Source organism: Terrapene carolina, unplaced genomic scaffold, assembly GCF_002925995.2.
Source record: "Terrapene carolina triunguis isolate 2854851 unplaced genomic scaffold, T_m_triunguis-2.0 Scaffold179, whole genome shotgun sequence".
NCBI lineage: Eukaryota > Metazoa > Chordata > Testudines > Emydidae > Terrapene > Terrapene triunguis.
In genome coordinates this window covers 4,404,368-4,420,223 of record NW_020664530.1, presented here as the reverse complement: position 1 = coordinate 4,420,223, position 15,856 = coordinate 4,404,368, and the positions used below count along the sequence as shown (strand labels likewise).

General features: G+C 43.2%; 1 protein-coding gene across 2 annotated transcripts in view; it reads left to right on the top strand.

Moving 5' to 3' along the window:
• Positions 1–15,856, top strand: part of LOC112103624 (thiamin pyrophosphokinase 1-like) — a 599,015-nt gene that overhangs the window by 472,963 nt on the left and 110,196 nt on the right. The gene's annotated exons all lie outside the window — the stretch shown is intronic.

The window sequence follows — 15,856 nt, the reverse complement described above, 5'->3', positions numbered from 1 at the left end:
TACCTATCCCACAGTTCCCGGAGTCTCCGGCGCCCATTGGAATTATGGGTTGAGATCGCAATGCCCGAATGATGCAAAGCAGTGCCGCGGGGGGTTCTGGGTACATTGCGTCAGGCCCCTCCCCCGCCGTCACAACAACGGCAGACAATAGATTCGCGCCTTTTTACCTGGGTTACCTGTGCAGACAACATACCACGCCAAGCATTGAGCCCGCTCAACTCAGCTCACCGTCACCATATGTCTTCCGGGTGCCGGCAAACGTGGGACTGCATTGCTAAACAGCAGCAGCAGCTTACTGCCTTTTGGCGGTAGACGGTGCAGCATGACTGGTAGCCTTCATTGGCGATCTGGGTGCTGGCAGCTGTGGGGCTGGCAGCCGTGGGGCTGCATTGCACCAGCCCCTTGCCTTTTGGTAGAAGATGGTTTATTACGACTGGTAACCGTCGTCGTCGTACTGCAGTGGCTGTCGATCATGGGCACCCGGGCAGACAATGATGGTTATCAGTCGTAGTATGCTATTTTCTGCCATGCGCCCTGTTGGATCATTGCACGTTAGCAGAGTCGTAGTATGCTATTTTCTGCCAAGTGCCCAGTATTGTCTGCTAAGCACCCAGAAGAGGCTGATGGCGATCTGGGTGCTGGCAGACATGGGGCTGGCAGACGTGGGGCTAGATTGCTACACAGCAGCAACCCCTTGCCTTTTGGGCAGAAGATAGTATATTATGACTGGTATCCGTCGTTGTCATACTGCAGTGGGTATCAGATGGTGCAATAGACCTGAAGGCTAACTGCCAAGCGCCCAGTATTTGCTGCCAAGCACCCAGAAAATGCCAAGGGCTATCAGTCATGCTGCACCGTCGTCTTAAGATGTAAAAAATAGATTTATTCTGTATTCATTTGCTTCCCCCCTCCCTCCTGCTAAACCCAGGCTTTTGAGTTCAATCTTTGGGGGGGGCCATTCTGTGTGACAGTTGTTTGTGTTTCTCCCTGATGCAAAGCCACCTTTCTTGATTTTAATTCCCTGTACCTGTACGCCATGTCGTCACTCGCCCCGCCCTCCCTCCCTTCTTCCCCTGGTCCGTCAGATACTACTTTCGCGCCTTTTTTCATACCAGACGCCATAGCCAGCACTGGGATCATGGAGCCCGCTCAGATCACCGCGGCAATTATGAGCACTATGAACACCACGCGCATTGTCCTGGAGTATATGCAGAGCCTCCTGGACATGCCAAAGCAAAACCAGGACCAGCTGAGGAGGAGGCGATTGCAGCGCGGCGACGATAGTGATGAGGAAATTGACATGGACCTCTCACAAGGCACAGGCCCGAGCAATGTGGAAATCATGGTGTTACTGGGGCAGGTTCATGCCGTGGACCGCCAATTCTGGGCCCGGGAAACAAGCACAGACTGGTGGGACCGCATCGTGTTGCAGGTCTGGGACGATGCCCAGTGGCTGCGAAACTTTCGCATGCGTAAGGGCACTTTCATGGAACTTTGTGACTTGCTTTCCCCTGCCCTGAAGCGCCATAATACCAGGATGAGAGCAGCCCTCACAGTGGAGAAGCGAGTGGCGATAGCCCTGTGGAAGCTTGCAACGCCAGACAGCTACCGGTCAGTGGGGAATCAATTTGGAGTGGGCAAATCTACTGTGGGGGCTGCTGTGATCCAAGTTGCCAGGGCAATGAGAGACCTGGTGATATCAAGGGTAGTGACTCTGGGAAACGTGCAGACCATAGTGGATGGCTTTGCTGCAATGGGATTCCCAAACTGTGGTGGGGCGATAGACGGAACCCATATCCCTATCTTGGCACCGGCGCACCAAGCCACCGACTACATAAACCGCAAGGGGTACTTTTCAATGCTGCTGCAAGCCCTGGTGGATCACAAGGGACGTTTCACCGACATCAACGTGGGCTGGCCGGGAAGGGTACATGATGCTCGCGTCTTCAGGCAGTCTCTTCTGTTTCGAAAGCTGGAGGAAGGGACTTTCTTCCCGGACCAGAAAATAACCATTTGGGATGTTGAAATGCCTATCGTTATCCTTGGGGACCCAGCCTACCCCTTAATGCCATGGCTCATGAAGCCGTACACAGGCAGCCTGGACAGTAGTCAGGACCTGTTCAACTACAGGCTGAGCAAGTGCCGAATGGTGGTGGAATGTGCATTTGGGCGTTTAAAAGCGCGCTGGCGCAGCTTACTGACTCGCTCAGACCTTAGCGAAAAGAATATCCCCATTGTTATTGCTGCTTGCTGTGCGCTCCACAATATCTGTGAAAGTAAGGGGGAGACATTTATGGCGGGGTGGGAGGTTGAGGCAAATCGCCTGGCCGCTGATTACGCGCAGCCAGACACCAGGGCGGTTAGAGGAGCACAGCAGGGCGCGGTGCGCATCAGAGAAGCGTTGAAAACCAGTTTTGTGACTGGCCAGGCTACGGAGTGAAACTTCTGTTTGTTTCTCCTTGGTGAACCCTCCGCCCCTCCCCCCCCACCCGGTTAACTCTACTTCCCTGCAAACCAACCACCCCACCCTCCCCTACTACCCTCCCCCCTTCGAGCACCACTTGCAGAGGCAATAAAGTCATTGTTACTTCACATTCATGCATTCTTTATTAATTCAGCACACAACTAGGGGGATAATTGCAAAGGTAGGCCTGGATGGGTGGGGGAGGAGGGAAGGAAAAAGACACAGTGCACTTTAAAACTTTAAAACTTATTGCACTGGAAATCATCTAGGCTGGAGTGATTGGGTGGCCGGAGGCCCCCCCACCGTGTTCTTGGGCGTCTGGGTGAGGAGGCAATGGGACTTGGGGAGGAGGGCTGTTGGTTACAGAGGGGCTGTAGCGGCGGTCTCTGCTCCTGCTGCCTTTCCTGCAGCTCAACCATACGCAGGAGCATATCACTTTGATGCTCCAGCAGCCGGAGCATCGACTCTTGCTTTCTGAGTACAAGTTGACGCCACCTCTCCTCTTCAGCCCGCGTTTCAGCACGCAACTTCTCCTCTTGAGCACGCAACTTCTCCTCTTCAGCCCGCGATTCAGCACGCCACCTCTCCTCTCGCTCATATTGGGCTTTTTTAAAATCAGTCATTGACTGCCTCCACGCATTCTGCTGTGCTCTGTCAGTGTGGGAGGCAGTCTGTAGTTCAGTAAACATTTCGTCACGCGTCCTTCGCTTCCTTCTTCGAATATTCACTAGCCTCTGCGAAGGAGTAAGATTTGCAGCTGGTGGAGAAGGGAGAGGTGGTTAAAAAAGATACATTTTAGAGAACAATGGGTACACTCTTTCACGTTACATTTTGCTGTTCACAACATCACACAGCACATGTGCTTTCGTTACAAGGTCGCATTTTTCCTCTTATATTGAGAGTCTCCTGGTTTGGTGTGAGAGATCACTCACGCAGTGCCAGGACACAGATTTCAGCTTGCAGGCAGCCATGGTAAGACATACAGTCTTTGGGCTTTTTTAACCTTCTTAACATGTGGGGATGGTTTCAAACAGTACTGCCCTCATTTCCCATACCAAGCACCCGTTTGGTTGGCCATTTAAAATGGGTTTGCAATGTAAAAGGAGGGGCTGCGATTTCAGGTTTAACACGCAGCACAAACCCAACTAACTCCCCTCCCCCACACACCCAATTCTCTGGGATGGTCACTTCACCCCTCCCCCCCACCGCGTGGCTAACAGCGGAGAATATTTCTGTTCAACAGAGCAGGAAGGGGCACCTCTGAATGTCCCCTGAATAAAATCGCCCCATTTCAACCAGGTGACCGTGAATGATATCACTCTCCTGAGGATAACAAAGAGCGATAAGGAATGGATGTTGTCTGCATGCCAGCAAACACCGGGACCATACGCTGCCATGCTTTGTTATGCAATGATTCCAGACTACGTGCTACTGGCCTGGCGTGGTAAAGTGTCCTACCATGGCGGACGGGATAAGGCAGCCCTCCCCAGAAACCTTTTGCAAAGGCTTTGGGAGTACATGAAGGAGAGCTTTCTGGAGCTTTCTGGAGATGTCCCTGGAGGATTTCCGCTCCATCCCCATACACGTTAACAGACTTTTCCAGTAGCTGTACTGGCCGCGATTGCCAGGGCAAATTAATCATTAATCATTAAACACGCTTGTTTTTAAACCATGTGTAATATTTACAAAGGTACACTCACCAGAGGTCCCCTGTGTGCCCTCAGGGTCTTGGGTGAGTTCGGGGGTTACTGGTTCCAGGTCCAGGGTGACAAACATATCCTGGCTGTTGGGGTAACTGGTTTCTCCACTTCCTTGCTGCTGTGAGCTATCTATGTTCTCTCCATCCTCATCTTCCTCGTCCGCCGAACCCGCTTCCCTGTTTCCAGCGAGGGACTGATAGCACACGCTTGGGCTAGTGGTGGCTGCACCCCCTAGAATGGCATGCAGCTCCGCGTAGTAGCGGCATGTTTGCGGACCTTCCGTTTGCCTCTCTGGCTTTGTGGTAGGCTTGCCTTAGCTCCTTAATTTTCATGCGGCACTGCTGTGCGTCCCTCTGTCCTTCATGGCCTTGGAGATCTTTTCTAATGTTTTGCCGTTTCTTTTACTGCTTCGGAGTTCGGCGAGCACTGCTTCATCTCCCCAGATGGCGATCAGATCCCGTACCTCCCGTTCGGTCCAGGCTGGAGCTCTTCTGCGATCCTGGGACTGGGACTGGGACTCCATCATGGTTACCTGTGCTGATGGGCTCTGCATGGTCACCTGTGCTCTCCACGCTGAGCAAACAGGAAATGAAATTCAAACATTCGCGGGGCTTTTCCTGTCTACCTGGCCAGTGCATCTGAGATGAGAGTGCTGTCCAGAGCGGTCACAATGAAGCACTGTGGGATAGCTCCCGGAGGCCAATAATGTCGAATTCCGTCCACACTAACCCAATTCCGACCCCCTAAGGCCGATTTTATCGCTAATCCCCTTGTCGAGGTGGTGTTAAGAAACCGGTTTAAAGGGCCCTTTAAGTCGAAAGAAAGGGCTTCGTAGTGTAAACGTGTCCAGGCTTAAGTCGATTTAACGCGGCTAAAGTCGACCTAAACTCGTAGTGTAGACCAGGCTGAAATGAATGGGAGTTGTACGAGCATGTGCTCTACAAATATTTAATAGAAATTCCACATTCACTATACATCTTGTTGCCAAAAGGAATATGTTTTATGCACTGTAAAGTTCAATTGACTCTGCTGTTACATGAGAAAGGGATGGTGGTAGGGAAGAAACTGCTTCTGCAGGACACCCTAGTCTTTAATATATCCTGATTTAAGGAACTAGGGCTCTCTGTCTTTAATACTAGCAGGGTTGGAACTTGGGGATAATCAGTCATCCTCAGCACAGACACCTGAGATATAACTTCTCTTCAGAGTCAGCTGGGAGAGGAAAGACCCCAGATTTTTGAAGCAAGGTCTGTCAATGAGAGCACTGCTACAAGGGCATCAGATTACTCCTTCCTAGAACCAGAATTAAAACCAAAAAGGTGTACATGTAGTTGTGACATTACACCCCATATTCTTCATAGATATGGTTATGATATGATTATGGCATAACTAAGATATTTTATGCAAGATGGATCATGTAAAATATCATTTGAAAGGTTATGATTTACTGAATATGATTATCCTATTTGTATGCATGTATCATTTTTGTATCTGAAGTTAGGAATATTGTCTATGCATCTATTACAAATGTTTTTACACCTGGGGAATGCCCACTAGACAGAATGCATTCAGTCTGGATGGCCAGTTGGGAAGAGCCATTAGGGAGAACAATAGGTCTTAAAATGCTAATCACTCACTGAGAAGCTTTCCTGGGGATGCTGCAAACAGCCTCTGGGTTATGGCTGCAGGGACACGTGACCAAAGGAACCAAGTGACCAAAGGGAAATAAGGACAACCCAGGGAATTACAGAACAGTCACCTTAACTTCTGTACCCGGACAGATAATGGAGCAAATAATTAAGCAATCAGTTTGCAAACACCTAGAAGATAATAAGGTGATAAATAATAGCATGGATTTGTCAAGAACAAATCGTGTCAAACCAACCTAATAGCTTTCTTTGACAGGGTTAAAAAGCCTTGTGGATAGGAAGGAAGCAGTAGATGTGGTATATCTTGACTTTAGTAAGACTTTTGATACTGTCTTGCATGACCTTCTCATAAACAAACTAGGGAAATACAACCTAGATGGAGTTAATATAAGGTGGGCGCATAACTAGTTTGAAAATCATCCCCAGAGAGTAATCATCACTTGTTCGCAGTCATGCTGGAAGGGCATAGCGACTGGGGTCCCGAAAGGATCGGTTCTGGGTCTGGTTCTGTTCAGTATCTTCATCAATGATTTAGATAATGGCATAGAGAGTACACTTATAGGACGATACCAATCTGGGAGGGGTTGCAAGTGCTTTGGAGGATAGGATTAAAATTCAAAATGATCTGGACAAACTGGAGAAAGTCCAGAGAAGAGCAACAAAAATGATTAAAGGTCTAGAAAACATGACCAATGAGGGAAAATTGGGTGGAAAAATTGGGTTTGTTTAGTCTGGAGAAGAGAAGACTGATTTTTAACTCATGATAACATGGTTTGGTTGCATTTAGGCTAGCTGGCCACGCTGCATAATAATCCAGTTTGACCACATCTCTGTTTAACCCATGCTTAATAACGAGTTGGTTAAACAAACGAGTTCAGTCACAACTGTTTAAATCATGCTTAAGATCAGCAATTGAATACTGTTTACCACGTGTAGCCAAACCCTGACATAGTTCCTTAGAAGAATAGTACAGATTTGCTAACTTGATTTTGAAACCACTGTAGCATTCTTTCTTCTAATATGTGGTAGAGTATTGTTCTTACAAAGAAAGCAATGAAACCATCTACTCAGTTTGAAGCTAAGCTGATCTTGACTTGGTACAGAGGCATCTGGCAGCAATAAGTAGTGGTTTAATAGTACAGTGAAGAGGCAATTGAGCCTCTCAGCTCTCACAGCAAGTTATTTGTGCCACAGATATATGAACAATATCCTTGCCATGTGAATTAACTCTCACAGATCTCTGGTATCATAGGAAAAGGACAGAATGAATGTAGATGAGAGACTATCTAGACTCTTCTGCATAGAATTGCACTAAAAAGGATTGAATGATAATATTAAATGTCCTAAAATAATGGATTGTGAGGAAAATTATGTTGTAATACTCATCACTTTGGGATTGCAGAATATTAGGGCCTTTAGAGTGGTTTTGATTTTTAAGCATGAAATCACTAAAAATGCTAATACTTGTACTTAGCCCATAATGATAGGCCTGCTGAGTATAGGATATCAAACTCACAGGCTTAAGGATAAAATGTCACAATGGACCAGTAAAAAGCTAGTTGGAAATTTGAGAAGAAACACGATATTCTTGGTTATTGTACTTCCCATTTGCATCTTCTCTCTGCACCTTTCTGATCATCTGGAAAGAGTTGTGTAGGTGTATGTGTAGTTGGCAGATAAGGGTTAATAAAATGAGTGCTTGGAGGGGACATTCATACAGCAGATTGACAGTTAAATTATGAGGCACCTGTGAATGCTGAAGATGCTCTTGTGTGTAAGAACTGAATTTCCCAAATTCCCTCTGATAGTAACTCGTTCATACTCCCATCTAGCATGCTGCTCACTTCAGATTGTGTTGTAATTTCACTTATTTGTGTGTATACTTGTAATGTCTTCACCACTGGCAGTTTAACTGATGGAAACATATTTTCCCCCTGAAGATTGCATCATTCCCCCCCCCCCTTACCATTGCTGACCACTCACCAATCATCATATGGGCTTGACAGCAGAGGACAAAATTACTGTTCCAAAGGTAGAAAGGTACTTTACCTGCTATTCCCTATGTTTGGAAGGGACTCACCTAATGTGCTTGGTGAAAAGTGTCATCATTAACGTTACATGATGCTGTAATCTCAGGAGTCAATTACTACTCCTATAATCCGGTCCTACTTATCTATTCTTCACCCATTGATTACATATAATATGTGAGATAACTACAACACCACAATTAAATGGTCAAAATAACTAATTGGCTACACTGTATTTGAAAAATAGTAAATTTATTGCACTTCAAAACAATGTCCAACCTTTGGACCCAGTCCTGCAAATTCTTCCTATCAACTGTAAATAGTTCTATTGCATTGTAATTAATGGGACTGCATGTGCTGGTTGCTTGAATTATCTGCAAGACAGGGCTTTACACTTCTAGTGCTACCCTAGAAGAGGCACACCTAATAAAGGAACTATTCCACAGTGAGTTAAATCCCAGGTACTAGAGAGAGTGAATTATAATGATTATTAGACCCAATTAATGAACACATCTGCTTCAAACAATTTATGACAAGTCTATGGGATAAAATCCCTCTAGTGGTGAATGCCAGTAAAATGAGATTTACTATCCCCCAAGGTTAAACATGTAAGTGGTCACCGCTGTATATATAAAATATAAATTATCTGCAAAGAGCAAATAATTGACTCTCCTGAGATTACAGCACCATGTAATATTAGTGATGACACTTTTCACCAAGCACTTAGATGAGTCCCTTCCCAACATAGTGTAGGCCGTGCATTACTGCCTTACCCGACTTATATCTGTAATACAAATCTATCACTCCTAAATACTTGTCAATCGTCTACTCGTATAATCCTGTCCTACTTATCTATTCATCACACATTGATTACATATAATATGTGAGTTAACTACAACAATAACACAATTAAATGATAAAATGAACTAACTGGCTACAATTATACCTTATAATGCAAACAAGACTTTACTTGTAACTGTGTTGGTGGTCACTGTATTTGTTCTGCATGTGCTCTTAAGAGTCTCCCATTCTAAGAGAATCATAAAGGGAAACAGTAGCAATCGGAGCTGAATCCATTGTAGGGTAACACAGAACTATCAATGAATTCAATTTAAAATACACACTACAGCAGATGTGAGTGATCTTCACTTTTTTGATTTAATAAGATCTCATCTATAGCAGGTCAGAATTTAAAAAAAAAAAAAAAATTCCCCCACTTTTGACCAGCTCTAGCCCCATTGTGTAATTAATGTTGATACAATTGGTACTCTGCATCATAGACAAATCACACAACCGCTTGCTTTGTGACACCTCTTTATACCAATACTACAATATTACATATTTAAAGGATATTCATTTAAGAAAGCTTTACCATATTCAGAAAGATTCTGGCAACAAATCTGGCCTAAAATGTCAAGGTTGGGGGAAAAAAAACAGTTTTTATAAAATCCCACAGCAATAGAAATGGAACTAGAATTTGTTTAAAATATTCCTGTCAAAACATTTGGTTTTAAACAAATAAACATATTCTTATTTGGTTTAATCGTTGTTCCCTTCATCTTTTCCATTTATACTGTAACTTTGGAGATTTAATTTGTTCCCATGGACTCAAATACTATCTGCCTGTCATTTAGGTAATCTTTTGTACTCAGCATTATTATGTCTAAGTGCAAACATGTATGTAAAGAAAACAGTAAGACATATTGTATTCTCTGCCCTTTCCTTACATAACACAATGACAGCTGTGCTCAGACTTTGTTATGCTGCCACTTATAGGGTAGTCACTGAAAGAAAGCTAATATAATGAGTTAGGTCTTAAATTTTGTTCAGAATATTGTGGGAATCATAGTCAGCATAGCAGCTGGCAAGGTCCCAGGAACTCCTGATTCCCTGCACTTGAGTGTCACAATGGGCACAGATGAAGGGCAAGCTGCCATGGAAAGTCATGGTCATGGAAAGAGGTGATCCCTGAGACAAATTTATTAAATTTGTATTGGACAGGGTGACAGGGCAGTGGGCAGAGCACCAGGGTGATGAATTCTGATCACCCTCTTTTACTCAGAAGACTTGCTACCCTGTGGCTGCACCTTTTGGAACTTCTTCAGGACATTCACTTCTAACATATAAGATACACAGTGCTGCAGTACTCAAGCCTGAGTGTGCATTACTGTGGCCAGAGCTTCATGCAATAGCAAGGGGTACAATGTTTTGGCCAGCCAGAGGTTGATAAGTCATTTGTGACTACTAATGCCATATGGGTGTCCAGGAGCAGTGAAGAGTCTAGAAGAAGGCTGGAAGACTAGAAGAACCCTGACACAATACAAAACTTTGACTGGAGGACATATTCCTTCATTTGAGGATGATGTTATGGTTTCAGCCAGTTCTTCAGAATGATTTCCTTCTCTTGTCACCATTGTGTCCATCTTACCCAGATTTAGTTTCAGCCATATACTCTTCATCAAGGAGCTACCACACCCAGACACTGGGCAAGATGGATGATGGCTTTGCATGTGTTTGAAGTAGAGAGAGAATTGTAGGACTGGAAGGGGCTCGAGAGGTCTTCTAGTCCAGTCTCCTGCACTCATGGCAGGACTAAGTATTGATATTGTATAGAACAGAGTGTCAACTGCATACTGCTGGCACTGAAGTCTGCGGCTTCTTGCTGTTGACCCTGTGGCTTACCTTGTTGTGTTTGTTGAATATTGGATAATATTGAGCCTTGTGGGCTCCACAGTAGAGTCCTGTTGAGGCAGAAGAATAGCTGCCCGTCACATCCCTTTCTATGCTGATGACTTCTATATCTGCCTCTCTATTTATGACCTTTCATCATCTGTCCTGTCACACATTTCCATATGTCCTCAGTGTGTCTTCCTGGATATCCCTTCACCTCCTGAAGCTCCATATTGTTCCAAACCAAATTTATCTTTCCACATAAACTCTTGTCTCTTTCCCTTACTGTTGAAAAAAACACCCAAGCTTACAACTTCATTGTCATGTCCGGCTCCTCTCATCAAATTGAAGCATTTTCCTCCCAAATACCTTAAAATCTGTCTTTCCCTCTGAATCCCCACGAATAAAACACTAGTCCATTCATTAATTATTTTTATCTCCTCTACTGCAGAACCCTCCCTGACCATCTGCATCTCCCTTTTTTTTTTTTTCTTTCCAATCTACCCCAAATGTTGTTGCTAAGGACCATCGTCCATCCTGCTCAGACCACGACTTCTGTTCTTAGGTCTCTTCATTGATTTCCTTTTCCTTCCATGTTAAAGTTCACACTCCTTCAACACTTTCCATAACATCCACTTCCTACTTCTCCGCTGATACCCCCCCCTCATTCTTATGCTTGCCAGCAACCTCTCTGTTAACTGTTTCAATCTTTTGTCTTCTCCTCCTTGTGACCTTGTGCCTTTTTTCCATACTCCACCTTATATTTAGAACAATCTTTCAACTGCCATGTGCCAACTCCTATCCCTTTCCTTCTTTAGATCTGTCTAAAATTGGTTTTGTCAGCTTATGTTGAGCTCTGCACCTATCATGTCTGCACACCTTTTTGTGTTTGAACCACTTTAATTATATAATATATTCTATTGTTTGCAAGTTGTATTGGATTTGTTTAAGTTACTCTGTAAGCCCGTTGGGACAGGGTCCTTGCCTTTGTGTTTCTGTGAAGTGACACTTAGGCACTATAAATGACTTAAAAGCCCAACTGCTTGCAACTTGATACTCTTTACTTGTTACCCACATTTAACTTTCATATTTTTGAACAAAGGTTATACATTCCTGTTATCTTTGATGCGTGTGTTAGGTATAGGTGCACCCAATGTTCAGCTGATTATTTCATTAGTTCCATTTGACTTAGGAGACTTAACACAGGAAAAATTGTTTCTCAGATTTTTCTTTACTAACAACAAGTATTTTTGTGTTTGTCCCCTATTCGGTTAGTGCTTTCTTATTAAAATGTCACCTAAAATGAGTAAAACATCAGAAACAAGGGTAAAAGTTAAGCCTGTTTGGATAAAACACACTAAAAAAAACAACCTTCTGATATTTTCCTCATATTGCTAAACTTAGAAGTTGATCTCATTTCCCAGCACCAGACACAAAGTGGAAAAATAAATTGAATCAATTCTCAAAACTGATCTTTTTTTTCAAAACTACTTTGTAAGATAAAAATCAATACAGCTATATTATTTGCCATTATTATCACCCGTAACATTAGAAAATGTTGATATTTGATTTATAAGTTAAAATGCTAAAGCAGTTCAGCTGTCTACTTCAGAGGTAAAAACTTAAAAGGAAGTAATTTTAATCCATCTTTGGGTTTCTTTTTACTCTTAAACTTTGTAACTTTGGTTTCTACAAAGGTTTCTACAAACAGAGTATCAGTTTCATTTTTTAGCACCAGTGTATTATTTGCTTATTTAATCTTAAAGTTTAAAAATAAGAACAAATTAATGTTTGTATTTGCAAGTTACCAATAATGATGACTCTGATTTTGTGACTTCTCCATTAAGTGTTGCTTCTATGGAAGATTTCTACATGGGAACTTGAAAATATCATTCTGCACCTAATTTTCCCTGTGGGCGGCTCACAGTGCTTTGACTGTCTAGCCCTTTCTGTACAAACGTGTTTTTGTTTTTAATCTTTCTGCCAAAGAAATGAACTCTTTTGTTAACTTAAGATATTTGTTTTCCAAAACAAAAACTCCGTAAGAATGTATGATTTTTTTTAAATAAGTCAATTTATTCCTTGTACAGTATTGCTAAGGCCCTTTGTTTCTGACTTTACTTTGTTTAAAATTTCCTAGCAATGTGTCAGTGTTTACTACAAAAATTTAAAAACAGATAAAAATCAATGCAAACATTAACTTCACAGTTTTCTGGGGAAATGTTAGGTTTAGTATTGGGGGACAGGACACACAGCTTACCAAGTGGCCGTCTGTCCTTCTGGAGCATCCCTCAGGTGCCAGAGGGATCCCCTGGAGCTTGCTCCCCATTTCAGAAGGAGAAAGTTGTATCTGCGGAGATCCAGCACTTCCAGAATTTCAGTAAAAATTGGTAAAAACCGAAAACAAAGGGCCTTTAAATATTGCTAATTCTGAGCATTCAAAAATCATGAGTGGCTTAAATCATGAGATTTTATTTTAAGATAATACATGTGTATTTAGCTTGTAAATTCTTTTTATTTACCATCTGGGTTTTGAGTGTTTAGTGTTTGTTTTCAAACTTTTCTCCACAAGCATGAAGGCTAGAAACTTTTCTTTTCTTTTCTTTCTTAAATGAAAGATGAGATTCTTCTTTACTCACTTGGCTGTGTAAGCTGGGGCTTTAAGAAAAATGTGAAATATCACAACTCTTGTGATAAAACCCTGAGAATTGGCAACATTTTGATAATTACCTGAGGTAGTTCTGTTTTAAAGATCTCGTGTTCTTTGTATAAGTAACATACTTTAAGGCCATGGCTACACTGGCAGCTGTAGAGCGCTTTAAGTTAAACCAGCCTTCGGAGAGCGCATTAGGGAAAGCGCTCCAGTTTGTCCACACTGAGAGCTGAAAGCGCACTGGCGTGGCCACATTTGCAGCTGCATTGGGAGCGGTGTATTATGGGCAGTTTTCCCAGCATTCAAGTGGCTGCAACGTGCTTTTCAAATAGGGGGGTGGGGTGGAGTGTGACAGGGAGCACGGAAGGGGAGAGAGTGGGTTTTTAGGGTGCTGAGAGTGTGTCAGGCACGCTGTCTTGCAAGTTCAGGCTCCCCTCCCTCCCCAGCCTCTCTCTCACTCACTCACTCAAAGCAAACAGTAGCTGCTTGTTTTTTCCTCAGACCAGATAAGCAGCCGCTGTCAGAAATGGCAACCCCACCCCACACCCCTCTTCACTCACTCACAAGCAAACATTAGCTGTCGGCACTTCCAAAGAGAGCCCCCTGCTTCTCTCTCACTCACACACAAGCAAACAGAAGCTGTTTGTTTGATCAGATAAGCAGCCGCTCTCTGAAACGGAGCTTTGTAGCTTGCACCTCTTGCGGAATAACTCAGGGCTTGTCTACACTTAAAGCACTGCAGTAGCGCAGCTGTGCCACTGCAGTGCTTAGTGAAGACTCTACCTGTGCCAACAGGAGAACTTTTCCCTTCGATGTAGGTACTCCATCTCCCCGAGAGGCAGTACCTATGTCAATGAGAAACCCTCCTGTCAACACAGCACTGACTACACCAGCAGTTAGATTGGTATAACTGCATTGCTTAGGGACGTTATACCAACATAAGTTTGTAGAGTAGACCAGGGCCCAGAGCAATTTCCCAGGAAAGTAATGCTCACAAGATATGAGAAACATTGCAGTAGAGAAATAGCTACGCCTGTTGCATTTCTAAAAGGGCATTCGGCATGAATTTGTAAATACCTGCATTTGTGGAGCACCCACAGTACCCCTGGAAACCTGTGGCTCAGCACCTTGTGAAGTTCTGTGATTTGAGAAGATTGACAATGGCCTGGTCTACACTGGGGGTGGGGGTGTCGATGTAAGATACGCAACTTCAGCTACAGGAATACTGTAGCTGAAGTCGACATATCTTATTCCGACTTACCTCCCGTCCTCACGGCATCGGATCGACAGCCGCGGCTCCCCTGTCGACTCTGCTACCGCCGCTCACTCCGGTGGAGTTCCGGAGTCAACGGGGAGCATGTTCGGGGATTGATATATCGCGTCTTAACGAGACACGATATATCGATCCCCGATAAATCGATCGCTACCCGCCGATACGGCGGGTAGTCTGGACGTAGTCAATGTCGAACTGTTCTCCGTCTTGCTCTGCAAACAATCAAACAGGTTAAAGCTATTAACTCTGATAGTTTTTAATTGACAGCTTTTCTAAGGTTCATTTGATAACTGAGAGCATGGCTCATATTGAGGATTTTTATAAGGTATTTGGCATAAGCAGTAGAATTTGTTAAACACCTCAGATAATTCATCTTGGCAGTAAGGTATTTTTCCTTCATTTTCGTCTTCTAACTGTCACTTCACAGTGGTGGAGGCTGCTGTAGGAGAGGAAACATGAAATACAAGGCTGAAGCTTACAATATTTTCTTTCAGTAAAAGGTTATTTACTTGCCACTTAGGATATTGCTTGAGTTACACAACTAGTTTTCTTTTGCTTTAAACAGGATTTTAGTCTTTATAATACGCTCTGTAAGTGATACATTTTAGGTTTCTTGGTTTTGTATTTTTTTTAAATACCCATTTTGGTAGAGAAATTAATAAGCCATAAAAAAATCTAAATTTTTCACTGTTGTGAGAGGGAATTATGTCTGTGACTCCGATTAGCACTTACAGAAGTTAAGTGCTCCCATGCAGCTGAGAGAATAAAAGCCAAAATCATGTGCTTCTGAAGCATCTTATCTCTTTTGTTATGTAGAACAAATTAATTATACAGGAAGAATCTGATATTTTTTCCCACAAATATTGGCACAATTTCCATCTTTCATTCCTTGATGTTTCCTGCTAGCTCTGTTACAGGAAACAATTTCATATATAACTGAGTACAGATAACACTGCTCTACAGCCAAAATGCTTCTGAAATAAATGTAGTCAAACTTTACTAATTCTGGGTCACTGAGAATGAAAATGATGCTTAAAGTTGTTGATTGGCTCTAGTTTTCAAGATATGCTATTGGGTCAGTATATACGACCCTTGACTTGGGAATGGCGGAGGGTAAGTGAGTTATAAAGGGAAGGGATCTAAATTTAAACCAGAAATGACTAAAATACATCTTTGACTGGATCTATGAATAAATCTATGACTGGGTTTGGACAGTACTTGCTTTTTAGGCAAAACAATGAATGATGCAATCTGAAGCTGGTATTGCGTCATACATGATATGAATTGCATCATGTTATTCCTAGAAGTCATGGATGATGCAATCATAACAATGCTTACATCACTCTGCTGAACAAATTGCCCTATATCAGCTCCAGAAATCATACAGTGTCGTGCTCTCTTATTTGTCAGTGTTTGATTT